We start from the raw sequence: 12500 nt of genomic DNA, 5'->3' as shown, positions 1-12500 counted from the left end.
TACTTTTAAGCATCTAGTCGGCTAGACCTTGCAGTTTTGAAAGGCAATTGTGAAATGGCTCACTTCCTGAACTTGGAGCACAAAAAAGCCTACAGCACCTGGTATTCCCAGGCGGTCTCCCATCCAGGTACTAACTAGGCCTGACACTGCTTAACTTCCGAGATCAGACGAGATCGGGTGCATTCAGTGTGGTGTGGCCGTAGGCTCTAGGAATACTAAGAATATTACTCTTATGCATTTGCATTTAGTAAGCTAAGCCATGCAGCCACTTGCAACATGATACCACGCTCATCGCTCGATCAGGCGAGATATATAAGACTGGTGGGCCCATTCAGGACTCCTATGTCTGGTAGGATAACTTTAATTCATCCATCCTGTGTCTGTTGCAGGGAGGTGGAGAGAACAATCAACACAATAATGGTTTTCTTTCATGCCTCTTGAAGGACTCAATATTCTCTGTACTGCATTACATGTGAAAGTCGATTTATTACCCATGAACACACTACCTGTATGCTAATTCTATGTAAAAAGGTAGCTCCAGCCCTCATGATGTTGTCCAACATTTCCGCTATAAAACGGGATACAATTATTTTGGAAACATACCAAATTTGAAAAATAATTGAGAAGTTGCGCAATTACTAATCATGGAGCACAAAAAAAGCCTACAGCACCTGGTATTCCCAGGCAGTCTCCCATCCAGGTACTAACTAGGCCTGACCCTGCTTAGCTTCTGAGATCGGGCGCATTCAGTGTGGTGTGGCCGTAGCCTCTGGGCCTAGTGAGTTTGTACTTTTAAGCATCTAGTCGGCTAGACCTTGCAGTTTTGAAAGGCAATTGTGAAATGGCTCACTTCCTGAACTTGGAGCACAAAAAAGCCTACAGCACCTGGTATTCCCAGGTGGTCTCCCATCCAGGTACTAACTAGGCCCGACACTGCTTAGCTTCCGAGATCAGGCGCATTCAGTGTGGTGTGGCCGTAGGCTCAGGGCCTAGTGAGTTTTGTACTTTTAAGCATCTAGTCGGCTAGACCTTGCAGTTTTGAAAGGCAATTGAGAAATGGCTCACTTCCTGAACTTGGAGTACAAAAAAGCCTACAGCACCTGGTATTCCCAGGCGGTCTCCCATCCAGGTACTAACTAGGCCCGACACTGCTTAGCTTCTGAGATCAGACGAGATCAGGCGCATTCAGTGTGGTGTGGCCGTAGGCTCTGGGCCTAGTGAGTTTTGTACTTTTAAGCATCTAGTCGGCTAGACCTTGCAGTTTTAAAAGGCAATTGAGAAAGGGCTCACTTCCTGAACTTGGAGCACAAAAAAGCCTACAGCACCTGGTATTCCCAGGCGGTCTCCCATCCAGGTACTAACTAGGCCTGACACTGCTTAACTTCCGAGATCAGACGAGATCGGGTGCATTCAGTGTGGTGTGGCCGTAGGCTCTAGGAATGCTAAGAATATTACTCTTATGCATTTGCATTTAGTAAGCTAAGCCATGCAGCCACTTGCAACATGATACCACGCTCATCGCTCGATCAGGCTCGATCAGGCGAGATATATAAGACTGGTGGGCCCATTCAGGACTCCTATGTCTGGTAGGATAACTTTAATTCATCCATCCTGTGTCTGTTGCAGGGAGGTGGAGAGAACAATCAACACAATAATGGTTTTCTTTCATGCCTCTTGAAGGACTCAATATTCTCTGTACTGCATTACATGTGAAAGTCGATTTATTACCCATGAACACACTACCTGTATGCTAATTCTATGTAAAAAGGTAGCTCCAGCCCTCATGATGTTGTCCAACATTTCCGCTATAAAACGGGATACAATTATTTTGGAAACATACCAAATTTGAAAAATAATTGAGAAGTTGCGCAATTACTAATCATGGAGCACAAAAAAGCCTACAGCACCTGGTATTCCCAGGCAGTCTCCCATCTAGGTACTAACTAGGCCCGACCCTGCTTAGCTTCCGAGATCGGGCGCATTCAGTGTGGTGTGGCCGTAGGCTCTGGGCCTAGTGAGTTTTGTACTTTTAAGCATCTAGTCGGCTAGACCTTGCAGTTTTGAAAGGCAATTGTGAAATGGCTCACTTCCTGAACTTGGAGCACAAAAAAGCCTACAGCACCTGGTATTCCCAGGTGGTCTCCCATCCAGGTACTAACTAGGCCCGACACTGCTTAGCTTCCGAGATCAGACGAGATCAGGCGCAATCAGTGTGGTGTGGCCGTAGGCTCTGGGCCTAGTGAGTTTTGTACTTTTAAGCATCTAGTCAGCTAGACCTTGCAGTTTTGAAAGGCAATTGAGAAATGGCTCACTTCCTGAACTTGGAGCACAAAAAAGCCTACAGCACCTGGTATTCCCAGGCGGTCTCCCATCCAGGTACTAACGAGGCCCGACACTGCTTAGCTTCCGAGATCAGACGAGATCAGGCGCATTCAGTGTGGTGTGGCCGTAGGCTCTGGGCCTTGTGAGTTTTGTACTTTTAAGCATCTAGTCGGCTAGACCTTGCAGTTTTGAAAGGCAATTGAGAAATGGCTCACTTCCTGAACTTGGAGTACAAAAAAGCCTACAGCACCTGGTATTCCCAGGCGGTCTCCCATCCAGGTACTAACTAGGCCCGACCCTGCTTAGCTTCTGAGATCAGACGAGATCAGGCGCATTCAGTGTGGTGTGGCCGTAGGCTCTGGGCCTAGTGAGTTTTGTACTTTTAAGCATCTAGTCGGCTAGACCTTGCAGTTTTGAAAGGCAATTGAGAAAGGGCTCACTTCCTGAACTTGGAGCACAAAAAAGCCTACAGCACCTGGTATTCCCAGGCGGTCTCCCATCCAGGTACTAACTAGGCCTAACACTGCTTAACTTCCGAGATCAGACGAGATCGGGTGCATTCAGTGTGGTGTGGCCGTAGGCTCTAGGAATGCTAAGAATATTACTCTTATGCATTTGCATTTAGTAAGCTAAGCCATGCAGCCACTTGCAACATGATACCACGCTCATCGCTCGATCAGGCTCGATCAGGCGAGATATATAAGACTGGTGGGCCCATTCAGGACTCCTATGTCTGGTAGGATAACTTTAATTCATCCATCCTGTGTCTGTTGCAGGGAGGTGGAGAGAACAATCAACACAATAATGGTTTTCTTTCATGCCTCTTGAAGGACTCAATATTCTCTGTACTGCATTACATGTGAAAGTCGATTTATTACCCATGAACACACTACCTGTATGCTAATTCTATGTAAAAAGGTAGCTCCAGCCCTCATGATGTTGTCCAACATTTCCGCTATAAAACGGGATACAATTATTTTGGAAACATACCAAATTTGAAAAATAATTGAGAAGTTGCGCAATTACTAATCATGGAGCACAAAAAAGCCTACAGCACCTGGTATTCCCAGGCAGTCTCCCATCCAGGTACTAACTAGGCCCGACCCTGCTTAGCTTCCGAGATCGGGCGCATTCAGTGTGGTGTGGCCGTAGGCTCTGGGCCTAGTGAGTTTTGTACTTTTAAGCATCTAGTCGGCTAGACCTTGCAGTTTTGAAAGGCAATTGTGAAATGGCTCACTTCCTGAACTTGGAGCACAAAAAAGCCTTCAGCACCTGGTATTCCCAGGTGGTCTCCCATCCAGGTACTAACTAGGCCCGACACTGCTTAGCTTCCGAGATCAGACTAGATCGGGCGCAATCAGTGTGGTGTGGCCGTAGGCTCTGGGCCTTGTAAGTTTTGTACTTTTAAGCATCTAGTCAGCTAGACCTTGCAGTTTTGAAAGGCAATTGAGAAATGGCTCACTTCCTGAACTTGGAGCACAAAAAAGCCTACAGCACCTGGTATTCCCAGGCGGTCTCCCATCCAAGTACTAACGAGGCCCGACACTGCTTAGCTTCCGAGATCAGACGAGATCGGACGCATTCAGTGTGGTGTGGCCGTAGGCTCTGGGCCTTGTGAGTTTTGTACTTTTAAGCATCTAGTCGGCTAGACCTTGCAGTTTTGAAAGGCAATTGAGAAATGGCTCACTTCCTGAACTTGGAGTACAAAAAAGCCTACAGCACCTGGTATTCCCAGGCGGTCTCCCATCCAGGTACTAACTAGGCCTGACACTGCTTAACTTCCGAGATCAGACGAGATCGGGTGCATTCAGTGTGGTGTGGCCGTAGGCTCTAGGAATGCTAAGAATATTACTCTTATGCATTTGCATTTAGTAAGCTAAGCCATGCAGCCACTTGCAACATGATACCACGCTCATCGCTCGATCAGGCTCGATCAGGCGAGATATATAAGACTGGTGGGCCCATTCAGGACTCCTATGTCTGGTAGGATAACTTTAATTCATCCATCCTGTGTCTGTTGCAGGGAGGTGGAGAGAACAATCAACACAATAATGGTTTTCTTTCATGCCTCTTGAAGGACTCAATATTCTCTGTACTGCATTACATGTGAAAGTCGATTTATTACCCATGAACACACTACCTGTATGCTAATTCTATGTAAAAAGGTAGCTCCAGCCCTCATGATGTTGTCCAACATTTCCGCTATAAAACGGGATACAATTATTTTGGAAACATACCAAATTTGAAAAATAATTGAGAAGTTGCGCAATTACTAATCATGGAGCACAAAAAAAGCCTACAGCACCTGGTATTCCCAGGCAGTCTCCCATCCAAGTACTAACTAGGCCCGACCCTGCTTAGCTTCTGAGATCGGGCGCATTCAGTGTGGTGTGGCCGTAGGCTCTGGGCCTAGTGAGTTTTGTACTTTTAAGCATCTAGTCGGCTAGACCTTGCAGTTTTGAAAGGCAATTGTGAAATGGCTCACTTCCTGAACTTGGAGCACAAAAAAGCCTACAGCACCTGGTATTCCCAGGCGGTCTCCTATCCAGGTACTAACTAGGCCCGACACTGCTTAGCTTCTGAGATCAGATGAGATCGGGCGCATTCAGTGTGGTGTGGCCGTAGGCTCTGGGCTTAGTGAGTTTTGTACTTTTAAGCATCTAGTCGGCTAGACCTTGCAGTTTTGAAAGGCAATTGTGAAATGGCTCACTTCCTGAACTTGGAGCACAAAAAAGCCTACAGCACCTGGTATTCCCAGGTGGTCTCCCATCCAGGTACTAACTAGGCCCGACACTGCTTAGCTTCTGAGATCAGATGAGATCGGGCGCATTCAGTGTGGTGTGGCCGTAGGCTCTGGGCTTAGTGAGTTTTGTACTTTTAAGCATCTAGTCGGCTAGACCTTGCAGTTTTAAAAGGCAATTGTGAAATGGCTCACTTCCTGAACTTGGAGCACAAAAAAGCCTACAGCACCTGGTATTCCCAGGTGGTCTCCCATCCAGGTACTAACTAGGCCCGACACTGCTTAGCTTCCGAGATCAGACGCAATCAGTGTGGTGTGGCCGTAGGCTCTGGGCCTAGTGAGTTTTGTACTTTTAAGCATCTAGTCAGCTAGACCTTGCAGTTTTGAAAGGCAATTGAGAAATGGCTCACTTCCTGAACTTGGAGCACAAAAAAGCCTACAGCACCTGGTATTCCCAGGCAGTCTCCCATCCAGGTACTAACTAGGCCCGACCCTGCTTAGCTTCCGAGATCGGGCGCATTCAGTGTGGTGTGGCCGTAGGCTCTGGGCCTAGTGAGTTTGTACTTTTAAGCATCTAGTCGGCTAGACCTTGCAGTTTTGAAAGGCAATTGTGAAATGGCTCACTTCCTGAACTTGGAGCACAAAAAAAGCCTACAGCACCTGGTATTCCCAGGTGGTCTCCCATCCAGGTACTAACTAGGCACGACACTGCTTAGCTTCTGAGATCAGACGAGATCAGGCGCATTCAGTGTGGTGTGGCCGTAGGCTCTGGGCCTAGTGATTTTTGTACTTTTAAGCATCTAGTCGGCTAGACCTTGCAGTTTTAAAAGGCAATTGAGAAAGGGCTCACTTCCTGAACTTGGAGCACAAAAAAGCCTACAGCACCTGGTATTCCCAGGCGGTCTCCCATCCAGGTACTAACTAGGCCTGACACTGCTTAACTTCCAAGATCAGACGAGATCGGGTGCATTCAGTGTGGTGTGGCCGTAGGCTCTAGGAATGCTAAGAATATTACTCTTATGCATTTGCATTTAGTAAGCTAAGCCATGCAGCCACTTGCAACATGATACCACGCTCATCGCTCGATCAGGCTCGATCAGGCGAGATATATAAGACTGGTGGGACCATTCAGGACTCCTATGTCTGGTAGGATAACTTTAATTCATCCATCCTGTGTCTGTTGCAGGGAGGTGGAGAGAACAATCAACACAATAATGGTTTTCTTTCATGCCTCTTGAAGGACTCAATATTCTCTGTACTGCATTACATGTGAAAGTCGATTTATTACCCATGAACACACTACCTGTAAGCTAATTCAATGTAAAAAGGTAGCTCCAGCCCTCATGATGTTGTCCAACATTTCCGCTATAAAACGGGATACAATTATTTTGGAAACATACCAAATTTGAAAAATAATTGAGAAGTTGCGCAATTACTAATCATGGAGCACAAAAAAGCCTACAGCACCTGGTATTACCAGGCAGTCTCCCATCCAGGTACTAACTAGGCCCGACCCTGCTTAGCTTCCGAGATCGGGCGCATTCAGTGTGGTGTGGCCGTAGGCTCTGGGCCTAGTGAGTTTTGTACTTTTAAGCATCTAGTCGGCTAGACCTTGCAGTTTTGAAAGGCAATTGTGAAATGGCTCACTTCCTGAACTTGGAGCACAAAAAAGCCTACAGCACCTGGTATTCCCAGGTGGTCTCCCATCCAGGTACTAACTAGGCCCAACACTGCTTAGCTTCCGAGATCAGACGAGATCGGGCGCAATCAGTGTGGTGTGGCCGTAGGCTCTAGGCCTAGTGAGTTTTGTACTTTTAAGCATCTAGTCAGCTAGACCTTGCAGTTTTGAAAGGCAATTGAGAAATGGCTCACTTCCTGAACTTGGAGCACAAAAAAGCCTACAGCACCTGGTATTCCCAGGCGGTCTCCCATCCAGGTACTAACGAGGCCCGACACTGCTTAGCTTCCGAGATCAGACGAGATCGGGCGCATTCAGTGTGGTGTGGCCGTAGGCTCTGGGCCTTGTGAGTTTTGTACTTTTAAGCATCTAGTCGGCTAGACCTTGCAGTTTTGAAAGGCAATTGAGAAATGGCTCACTTCCTGAACTTGGAGTACAAAAAAGCCTACAGCACCTGGTATTCCCAGGCGGTCTCCCATCCAGGTACTAACTAGGCCCGACACTGCTTAGCTTCTGAGATCAGACGAGATCAGGCGCATTCAGTGTGGTGTGGCCGTAGGCTCTGGGCCTAGTGAGTTTTGTACTTTTAAGCATCTAGTCGGCTAGACCTTGCAGTTTTGAAACGCAATTGTGAAATGGCTCACTTCCTGAACTTGGAGCACAAAAAAGCCTACAGCACCTGGTATTCCCAGGTGGTCTCCCATCCAGGTACTAACTAGGCCTGACACTGCTTAGCTTCTGAGATCAGACGAGATCGGGCGCAATCAGTGTGGTGTGGTCGTAGGCTCTGGGCCTAGTGAGTTTTGTACTTTTAAGCATCTAGTCAGCTAGACCTTGCAGTTTTGAAAGGCAATTGAGAAATGGCTCACTTCCTGAACTTGGAGCACAAAAAAGCCTACAGCACCTGGTATTCCCAGGCGGTCTCCCATCCAGGTACTAACGAGGCCCGACACTGCTTAGCTTCCGAGATCAGACGAGATCGGGCGCATTCAGTGTGGTGTGGCCGTAGGCTCTGGGCCTTGTGAGTTTTGTACTTTTAAGCATCTAGTCGGCTAGACCTTGCAGTTTTGAAAGGCAATTGAGAAATGGCTCACTTCCTGAACTTGGAGTACAAAAAAGCCTACAGCACCTGGTATTCCCAGGCGGTCTCCCATCCAGGTACTAACTAGGCCCGACCCTGCTTAGCTTCCGAGATCGGGCGCATTCAGTGTGGTGTGGCCGTAGGCTCTGGGCCTATTGAGTTTTGTACTTTTAAGCATCTAGTCGGCTAGACCTTGCAGTTTTGAAAGGCAATTGTGAAATGGCTCACTTCCTGAACTTGGAGCACAAAAAAGCCTACAGCACCTGGTATTCCCAGGCGGTCTCCCATCCAGGTACTAACTAGGCCCGACACTGCTTAGCTTCTGAGATCAGATGAGATCGGTCGCATTCAGTGTGGTGTGGCCGTAGGCTCTGGGCTTAGTGAGTTTTGTACTTTTAAGCATCTAGTCGGCTAGACCTTGCAGTTTTGAAAGGCAATTGTGAAATGGCTCACTTCCTGAACTTGGAGCACAAAAAAGCCTACAGCACCTGGTATTCCCAGGTGGTCTCCCATCCAGGTACTAACTAGGCCTGACACTGCTTAGCTTCCGAGATCAGATGCAATCAGTGTGGTGTGGCCGTAGGCTCTGGGCCTAGTGAGTTTTGTACTTTTAAGCATCTAGTCAGCTAGACCTTGCAGTTTTGAAAGGCAATTGAGAAATGGCTCACTTCCTGAACTTGGAGCACAAAAAAGCCTACAGCACCTGGTATTCCCAGGCGGTCTCCCATCTAGGTACTAACGAGGCCCGACACTGCTTAGCTTCCGAGATCAGACGAGATCGGGCGCATTCAGTGTGGTGTGGCCGTAGGCTCTGGGACTTGTGAGTTTTGTACTTTTAAGCATCTAGTCGGCTAGACCTTGCAGTTTTGAAAGGCAATTGAGGAATGGCTTACTTCCTGAACTTGGAGTACAAAAAAGCCTACAGCACCTGGTATTCCCAGGCAGTCTCCCATCCAGGTACTAACTAGGCCCGACACTGCTTAGTTTCTGAGATCAGACGAATTCAGTGTGGTGTGGCCGTAGGCTCTGGGCCTAGTGAGTTTTGTACTTTTAAGCATCTAGTCGGCTAGACCTTGCAGTTTTGAAAGGCAATTGAGAAAGGGCTCACTTCCTGAACTTGGAGCACAAAAAAGCCTACAGCACCTGGTATTCCCAGGCGGTCTCCCATCCAGGTACTAACTAGGCCTAACACTGCTTAACTTCCGAGATCAGACGAGATCGGGTGCATTCAGTGTGGTGTGGCCGTAGGCTCTAGGAATGCTAAGAATATTACTCTTATGCATTTGCATTTAGTAAGCTAAGCCATGCAGCCACTTGCAACATGATACCACGCTCATCGCTCGATCAGGCTCGATCAGGCGAGATATATAAGACTGGTGGGCCCATTCAGGACTCCTATGTCTGGTAGGATAACTTTAATTCATCCATCCTGTGTCTGTTGCAGGGAGGTGGAGAGAACAATCAACACAATAATGGTTTTCTTTCATGCCTCTTGAAGGACTCAATATTCTCTGTACTGCATTACATGTGAAAGTCGATTTATTACCCATTAACACACTACCTGTATGCTAATTCTATGTAAAAAGGTAGCTCCAGCCCTCATGATGTTGTCCAACATTTCCGCTATAAAACGGGATACAATTATTTTGGAAACATACCAAATTTGAAAAATAATTGAGAAGTTGCGCAATTACTAATCATGGAGCACAAAAAAGCCTACAGCACCTGGTATTCCCAGGCAGTCTCCCATCCAGGTACTAACTAGGCCCGACCCTGCTTAGCTTCCGAGATCGGGCGCATTCAGTGTGGTGTGGCCGTAGGCTCTGGGCCTAGTGAGTTTTGTACTTTTAAGCATCTAGTCGGCTAGACCTTGCAGTTTTGAAAGGCAATTGTGAAATGGCTCACTTCCTGAACTTGGAGCACAAAAAAGCCTACAGCACCTGGTATTCCCAGGTGGTCTCCCATCCAGGTACTAACTAGGCCCGACACTGCTTAGCTTCCGAGATCAGACTAGATCGGGCGCAATCAGTGTGGTGTGGCCGTAGGCTCTGGGCCTTGTGAGTTTTGTACTTTTAAGCATCTAGTCAGCTAGACCTTGCAGTTTTGAAAGGCAATTGAGAAATGGCTCACTTCCTGAACTTGGAGCACAAAAAAGCCTACAGCACCTGGTATTCCCAGGCGGTCTCCCATCCAAGTACTAACGAGGCCCGACACTGCTTAGCTTCCGAGATCAGACGAGATCGGACGCATTCAGTGTGGTGTGGCCGTAGGCTCTGGGCCTTGTGAGTTTTGTACTTTTAAGCATCTAGTCGGCTAGACCTTGCAGTTTTGAAAGGCAATTGAGAAATGGCTCACTTCCTGAACTTGGAGTACAAAAAAGCCTACAGCACCTGGTATTCCCAGGCGGTCTCCCATCCAGGTACTAACTAGGCCTGACACTGCTTAACTTCCGAGATCAGACGAGATCGGGTGCATTCAGTGTGGTGTGGCCGTAGGCTCTAGGAATGCTAAGAATATTACTCTTATGCATTTGCATTTAGTAAGCTAAGCCATGCAGCCACTTGCAACATGATACCACGCTCATCGCTCGATCAGGCTCGATCAGGCGAGATATATAAGACTGGTGGGCCCATTCAGGACTCCTATGTCTGGTAGGATAACTTTAATTCATCCATCCTGTGTCTGTTGCAGGGAGGTGGAGAGAACAATCAACACAATAATGGTTTTCTTTCATGCCTCTTGAAGGACTCAATATTCTCTGTACTGCATTACATGTGAAAGTCGATTTATTACCCATGAACACACTACCTGTATGCTAATTCTATGTAAAAAGGTAGCTTCAGCCCTCATGATGTTGTCCAACATTTCCGCTATAAAACGGGATACAATTATTTTGGAAACATACCAAATTTGAAAAATAATTGAGAAGTTGCGCAATTACTAATCATGGAGCACAAAAAAGCCTACAGCACCTGGTATTCCCAGGCAGTCTCCCATCCAGGTACTAACTAGGCCCGACCCTGCTTAGCTTCCGAGATCGGGCGCATTCAGTGTGGTGTGGCCGTAGGCTCTGGGCCTAGTGAGTTTTGTACTTTTAAGCATCTAGTCGGCTAGACCTTGCAGTTTTGAAAGGCAATTGTGAAATGGCTCACTTCCTGAACTTGGAGCACAAAAAAGCCTACAGCACCTGGTATTCCCAGGTGGTCTCCCATCCAGGTACTAACTAGGCCGGACACTGCTTAGCTTCCGAGATCAGACGAGATCGGGCGCAATCAGTGTGGTGTGGCCGTAGGCTCTGGGTCTAGTGAGTTTTGTACTTTTAAGCATCTAGTCAGCTAGACCTTGCAGTTTTGAAAGGCAATTGAGAAATGGCTCACTTCCTGAACTTGGAGCACAAAAAAGCCTACAGCACCTGGTATTCCCAGGCGGTCTCCCATCCAGGTACTAACGAGGCCCGACACTGCTTAGCTTCCGAGATCAGACGAGATCGGGCGCATTCAGTGTGGTGTGGCCGTAGGCTCTGGTTCTTGTGAGTTTTGTACTTTTAAGCATCTAGTCGGCTAGACCTTGCAGTTTTGAAAGGCAATTGAGAAATGGCTCACTTCCTGAACTTGGAGTACAAAAAAGCCTACAGCACCTGGTATTCCCAGGCGGTCTCCCATCCAGGTACTAACGAGGCCCGACACTGCTTAGCTTCCGAGATCAGACGAGATCAGGCGCATTCAGTGTGGTGTGGCCGTAGGCTCTTTGGCCTTGTGAGTTTTGTACTTTTAAGCATCTAGTCGGCTAGACCTTGCAGTTTTGAAAGGCAATTGAGAAATGGCTCACTTCCTGAACTTGGAGTACAAAAAAGCCTACAGCACCTGGTATTCCCAGGCGGTCTCCCATCCAGGTACTAACTAGGCCCGACACTGCTTAGCTTCTGAGATCAGACGAGATCAGGCGCATTCAGTGTGGTGTGGCCGTAGGCTCTGGGCCTAGTGAGTTTTGTACTTTTAAGCATCTAGTCGGCTAGACCTTGCAGTTTTAAAAGGCAATTGAGAAAGGGCTCACTTCCTGAACTTGGAGCACAAAAAAGCCTACAGCACCTGGTATTCCCAGGCGGTCTCCCATCCAGGTACTAACTAGGCCTGACACTGCTTAACTTCCGAGATCAGACGAGATTGGGTGCATTCAGTGTGGTGTGGCCGTAGGCTCTAGGAATGCTAAGAATATTACTCTTATGCATTTGCATTTAGTAAGCTAAGCCATGCAGCCACTTGCAACATGATACCACGCTCATCGCTCGATCAGGCGAGATATATAAGACTGGTGGGCCCATTCAGGACTCCTATGTCTGGTAGGATAACTTTAATTCATCCATCCTGTGTCTGTTGCAGGGAGGTGGAGAGAACAATCAACACAATAATGGTTTTCTTTCATGCCTCTTGAAGGACTCAATATTCTCTGTACTGCATTACATGTGAAAGTCGATTTATTACCCATGAACACACTACCTGTATGCTAATTCTATGTAAAAAGGTAGCTCCAGCCCTCATGATGTTGTCCAACATTTCCGCTATAAAACGGGATACAATTATTTTGGAAACATACCAAATTTGAAAAATAATTGAGAAGTTGCGCAATTACTAATCATGGAGCACAAAAAAGCCTACAGCACCTGGTATTCCCAGGCAGTC

At 47.3% G+C, this 12500-nt stretch overlaps 29 non-coding genes and 15 pseudogenes across 29 annotated transcripts; all 44 read right to left on the bottom strand.

Annotated features, from left to right (window-relative positions):
• Nucleotides 1–86: 86 nt before the first annotated feature.
• LOC138549295 (5S ribosomal RNA) lies at nucleotides 87–205 on the bottom strand. Its single transcript, XR_011293077.1, has one exon. It is a non-coding gene; the product is annotated as a 5S ribosomal RNA (ribosomal RNA).
• A 454-nt stretch (nucleotides 206–659) lies between these two features.
• Nucleotides 660–768, bottom strand: LOC138547127 (5S ribosomal RNA; annotated as a pseudogene).
• Nucleotides 769–873: 105 nt separating this feature from the next.
• Nucleotides 874–982, bottom strand: LOC138542743 (5S ribosomal RNA; annotated as a pseudogene).
• A 106-nt stretch (nucleotides 983–1088) lies between these two features.
• LOC138545138 (5S ribosomal RNA) lies at nucleotides 1089–1207 on the bottom strand. Its single transcript, XR_011290782.1, has one exon. It is a non-coding gene; the product is annotated as a 5S ribosomal RNA (ribosomal RNA).
• A 106-nt stretch (nucleotides 1208–1313) lies between these two features.
• Nucleotides 1314–1432, bottom strand: LOC138549293 (5S ribosomal RNA). The gene has a single exon (XR_011293075.1). It is a non-coding gene; the product is annotated as a 5S ribosomal RNA (ribosomal RNA).
• A 463-nt stretch (nucleotides 1433–1895) lies between these two features.
• LOC138544030 (5S ribosomal RNA) lies at nucleotides 1896–2004 on the bottom strand (annotated as a pseudogene).
• Nucleotides 2005–2110: 106 nt separating this feature from the next.
• On the bottom strand, nucleotides 2111–2229 carry LOC138551062 (5S ribosomal RNA). The gene has a single exon (XR_011294799.1). It is a non-coding gene; the product is annotated as a 5S ribosomal RNA (ribosomal RNA).
• Nucleotides 2230–2335: 106 nt separating this feature from the next.
• Nucleotides 2336–2454, bottom strand: LOC138537858 (5S ribosomal RNA). The gene has a single exon (XR_011285979.1). It is a non-coding gene; the product is annotated as a 5S ribosomal RNA (ribosomal RNA).
• A 106-nt stretch (nucleotides 2455–2560) lies between these two features.
• Nucleotides 2561–2679, bottom strand: LOC138551130 (5S ribosomal RNA). Its single transcript, XR_011294863.1, has one exon. It is a non-coding gene; the product is annotated as a 5S ribosomal RNA (ribosomal RNA).
• Nucleotides 2680–2785: 106 nt separating this feature from the next.
• LOC138547049 (5S ribosomal RNA) lies at nucleotides 2786–2904 on the bottom strand. Its single transcript, XR_011290985.1, has one exon. It is a non-coding gene; the product is annotated as a 5S ribosomal RNA (ribosomal RNA).
• A 463-nt stretch (nucleotides 2905–3367) lies between these two features.
• Nucleotides 3368–3476, bottom strand: LOC138543687 (5S ribosomal RNA; annotated as a pseudogene).
• A 106-nt stretch (nucleotides 3477–3582) lies between these two features.
• LOC138542291 (5S ribosomal RNA) lies at nucleotides 3583–3701 on the bottom strand. Its single transcript, XR_011290278.1, has one exon. It is a non-coding gene; the product is annotated as a 5S ribosomal RNA (ribosomal RNA).
• A 106-nt stretch (nucleotides 3702–3807) lies between these two features.
• On the bottom strand, nucleotides 3808–3926 carry LOC138537903 (5S ribosomal RNA). The gene has a single exon (XR_011286023.1). It is a non-coding gene; the product is annotated as a 5S ribosomal RNA (ribosomal RNA).
• A 106-nt stretch (nucleotides 3927–4032) lies between these two features.
• On the bottom strand, nucleotides 4033–4151 carry LOC138549292 (5S ribosomal RNA). The gene has a single exon (XR_011293074.1). It is a non-coding gene; the product is annotated as a 5S ribosomal RNA (ribosomal RNA).
• A 464-nt stretch (nucleotides 4152–4615) lies between these two features.
• LOC138544745 (5S ribosomal RNA) lies at nucleotides 4616–4724 on the bottom strand (annotated as a pseudogene).
• Nucleotides 4725–4830: 106 nt separating this feature from the next.
• LOC138541213 (5S ribosomal RNA) lies at nucleotides 4831–4949 on the bottom strand. The gene has a single exon (XR_011289225.1). It is a non-coding gene; the product is annotated as a 5S ribosomal RNA (ribosomal RNA).
• A 106-nt stretch (nucleotides 4950–5055) lies between these two features.
• On the bottom strand, nucleotides 5056–5174 carry LOC138550846 (5S ribosomal RNA). The gene has a single exon (XR_011294590.1). It is a non-coding gene; the product is annotated as a 5S ribosomal RNA (ribosomal RNA).
• Nucleotides 5175–5280: 106 nt separating this feature from the next.
• On the bottom strand, nucleotides 5281–5389 carry LOC138543973 (5S ribosomal RNA; annotated as a pseudogene).
• A 106-nt stretch (nucleotides 5390–5495) lies between these two features.
• LOC138543686 (5S ribosomal RNA) lies at nucleotides 5496–5604 on the bottom strand (annotated as a pseudogene).
• Nucleotides 5605–5710: 106 nt separating this feature from the next.
• LOC138540524 (5S ribosomal RNA) lies at nucleotides 5711–5829 on the bottom strand. The gene has a single exon (XR_011288568.1). It is a non-coding gene; the product is annotated as a 5S ribosomal RNA (ribosomal RNA).
• A 106-nt stretch (nucleotides 5830–5935) lies between these two features.
• Nucleotides 5936–6054, bottom strand: LOC138537799 (5S ribosomal RNA). Its single transcript, XR_011285923.1, has one exon. It is a non-coding gene; the product is annotated as a 5S ribosomal RNA (ribosomal RNA).
• Nucleotides 6055–6517: 463 nt separating this feature from the next.
• LOC138545708 (5S ribosomal RNA) lies at nucleotides 6518–6626 on the bottom strand (annotated as a pseudogene).
• Nucleotides 6627–6732: 106 nt separating this feature from the next.
• LOC138537578 (5S ribosomal RNA) lies at nucleotides 6733–6851 on the bottom strand. Its single transcript, XR_011285709.1, has one exon. It is a non-coding gene; the product is annotated as a 5S ribosomal RNA (ribosomal RNA).
• Nucleotides 6852–6957: 106 nt separating this feature from the next.
• On the bottom strand, nucleotides 6958–7076 carry LOC138550685 (5S ribosomal RNA). The gene has a single exon (XR_011294433.1). It is a non-coding gene; the product is annotated as a 5S ribosomal RNA (ribosomal RNA).
• A 106-nt stretch (nucleotides 7077–7182) lies between these two features.
• Nucleotides 7183–7301, bottom strand: LOC138545127 (5S ribosomal RNA). Its single transcript, XR_011290781.1, has one exon. It is a non-coding gene; the product is annotated as a 5S ribosomal RNA (ribosomal RNA).
• Nucleotides 7302–7407: 106 nt separating this feature from the next.
• Nucleotides 7408–7526, bottom strand: LOC138542569 (5S ribosomal RNA; annotated as a pseudogene).
• A 106-nt stretch (nucleotides 7527–7632) lies between these two features.
• LOC138550684 (5S ribosomal RNA) lies at nucleotides 7633–7751 on the bottom strand. The gene has a single exon (XR_011294432.1). It is a non-coding gene; the product is annotated as a 5S ribosomal RNA (ribosomal RNA).
• A 106-nt stretch (nucleotides 7752–7857) lies between these two features.
• Nucleotides 7858–7966, bottom strand: LOC138542862 (5S ribosomal RNA; annotated as a pseudogene).
• A 106-nt stretch (nucleotides 7967–8072) lies between these two features.
• On the bottom strand, nucleotides 8073–8191 carry LOC138541273 (5S ribosomal RNA). Its single transcript, XR_011289282.1, has one exon. It is a non-coding gene; the product is annotated as a 5S ribosomal RNA (ribosomal RNA).
• Nucleotides 8192–8297: 106 nt separating this feature from the next.
• Nucleotides 8298–8406, bottom strand: LOC138544395 (5S ribosomal RNA; annotated as a pseudogene).
• Nucleotides 8407–8512: 106 nt separating this feature from the next.
• LOC138551250 (5S ribosomal RNA) lies at nucleotides 8513–8631 on the bottom strand. Its single transcript, XR_011294977.1, has one exon. It is a non-coding gene; the product is annotated as a 5S ribosomal RNA (ribosomal RNA).
• A 106-nt stretch (nucleotides 8632–8737) lies between these two features.
• LOC138546787 (5S ribosomal RNA) lies at nucleotides 8738–8846 on the bottom strand (annotated as a pseudogene).
• A 106-nt stretch (nucleotides 8847–8952) lies between these two features.
• On the bottom strand, nucleotides 8953–9071 carry LOC138547036 (5S ribosomal RNA). The gene has a single exon (XR_011290983.1). It is a non-coding gene; the product is annotated as a 5S ribosomal RNA (ribosomal RNA).
• Nucleotides 9072–9534: 463 nt separating this feature from the next.
• LOC138543685 (5S ribosomal RNA) lies at nucleotides 9535–9643 on the bottom strand (annotated as a pseudogene).
• A 106-nt stretch (nucleotides 9644–9749) lies between these two features.
• Nucleotides 9750–9868, bottom strand: LOC138540541 (5S ribosomal RNA). Its single transcript, XR_011288585.1, has one exon. It is a non-coding gene; the product is annotated as a 5S ribosomal RNA (ribosomal RNA).
• Nucleotides 9869–9974: 106 nt separating this feature from the next.
• LOC138537902 (5S ribosomal RNA) lies at nucleotides 9975–10093 on the bottom strand. Its single transcript, XR_011286022.1, has one exon. It is a non-coding gene; the product is annotated as a 5S ribosomal RNA (ribosomal RNA).
• A 106-nt stretch (nucleotides 10094–10199) lies between these two features.
• On the bottom strand, nucleotides 10200–10318 carry LOC138549291 (5S ribosomal RNA). The gene has a single exon (XR_011293073.1). It is a non-coding gene; the product is annotated as a 5S ribosomal RNA (ribosomal RNA).
• A 463-nt stretch (nucleotides 10319–10781) lies between these two features.
• On the bottom strand, nucleotides 10782–10890 carry LOC138543683 (5S ribosomal RNA; annotated as a pseudogene).
• A 106-nt stretch (nucleotides 10891–10996) lies between these two features.
• LOC138541268 (5S ribosomal RNA) lies at nucleotides 10997–11115 on the bottom strand. Its single transcript, XR_011289277.1, has one exon. It is a non-coding gene; the product is annotated as a 5S ribosomal RNA (ribosomal RNA).
• A 106-nt stretch (nucleotides 11116–11221) lies between these two features.
• Nucleotides 11222–11340, bottom strand: LOC138550683 (5S ribosomal RNA). The gene has a single exon (XR_011294431.1). It is a non-coding gene; the product is annotated as a 5S ribosomal RNA (ribosomal RNA).
• Nucleotides 11341–11446: 106 nt separating this feature from the next.
• LOC138537857 (5S ribosomal RNA) lies at nucleotides 11447–11565 on the bottom strand. The gene has a single exon (XR_011285978.1). It is a non-coding gene; the product is annotated as a 5S ribosomal RNA (ribosomal RNA).
• A 107-nt stretch (nucleotides 11566–11672) lies between these two features.
• LOC138545115 (5S ribosomal RNA) lies at nucleotides 11673–11791 on the bottom strand. Its single transcript, XR_011290780.1, has one exon. It is a non-coding gene; the product is annotated as a 5S ribosomal RNA (ribosomal RNA).
• Nucleotides 11792–11897: 106 nt separating this feature from the next.
• On the bottom strand, nucleotides 11898–12016 carry LOC138541132 (5S ribosomal RNA). Its single transcript, XR_011289147.1, has one exon. It is a non-coding gene; the product is annotated as a 5S ribosomal RNA (ribosomal RNA).
• Nucleotides 12017–12469: 453 nt separating this feature from the next.
• Nucleotides 12470–12500, bottom strand: part of LOC138543682 (5S ribosomal RNA) — a 109-nt pseudogene continuing 78 nt past the window's right edge.

This window comes from Ambystoma mexicanum, unplaced genomic scaffold (genome assembly GCF_040938575.1).
Source record: "Ambystoma mexicanum isolate Mex_15411 unplaced genomic scaffold, UKY_AmexF1_1 Mex_scaf10, whole genome shotgun sequence".
NCBI lineage: Eukaryota > Metazoa > Chordata > Amphibia > Caudata > Ambystomatidae > Ambystoma > Ambystoma mexicanum.
The sequence above is the reverse complement of the archived record's forward strand: the minus strand, read 5'-3'. Positions and strand labels throughout refer to the sequence as shown.